At 42.6% G+C, this 577-nt stretch overlaps 1 non-coding gene across 1 annotated transcript; it reads right to left on the bottom strand.

Annotated features, from left to right (window-relative positions):
* Window positions 1-279: 279 nt before the first annotated feature.
* trnas-gcu (transfer RNA serine (anticodon GCU)) lies at window positions 280-361 on the bottom strand. Its single transcript has one exon. It is a non-coding gene; the product is annotated as a tRNA-Ser (tRNA).
* Window positions 362-577: the final 216 nt, after the last annotated feature.

Raw genomic sequence — 577 nt, 5'->3', positions numbered from 1 at the left:
CATCTGCTCCCTCGCCATTTACTTTTCCCATTTGTCTTTCACTTGGTGCAAATCCAGAGAAAGTAAAGATGGAAGGAAGGAGGGGAGGAAAAATCCTGCTCCGTTTCGTGATCCCTATTTGATCTTCATTCCAGTGCAGTTTGGGTGAAGAATTCCAATTGTCTGTCTCAATTTTAATAAAGTCTAACCAATTCTGAAATCACTGTCTGGACATTGACAAGAACAGGTTTCGAGGCTGAATTTACACATAAACAATACACTGAACAGTTCATAAACTAGCGACAAGAATGGGATTCGAACCCACGTGTGCAGAGCACAATGGATTAGCAGTCCATCGCCTTAACCTCTCGGCCACCTTGTCAGTTGCATAAACAAAGCTGTCACCTTCAGCACAGTTTCTGGCTGTGCAGCCAGCTGTGTAATGATGGAAATATATCTTCTGTCAGTAAATGAAGTTGGGAATGGAGCGGTGTGAAACATTTCCAGACCATGTCCAACACGTTTCTACTCAGTGTGAAAACCCACCACGGAAAGACTGGAACATACAATCATTTCATCACATCATGATTAACATCAC

Source organism: Heterodontus francisci, chromosome 28 (genome assembly GCF_036365525.1).
Source record: "Heterodontus francisci isolate sHetFra1 chromosome 28, sHetFra1.hap1, whole genome shotgun sequence".
In the NCBI taxonomy this organism is placed as follows: Eukaryota; Metazoa; Chordata; class Chondrichthyes; order Heterodontiformes; family Heterodontidae; genus Heterodontus; species Heterodontus francisci.
This window is presented reverse-complemented; position numbering and strand designations above follow the sequence as displayed.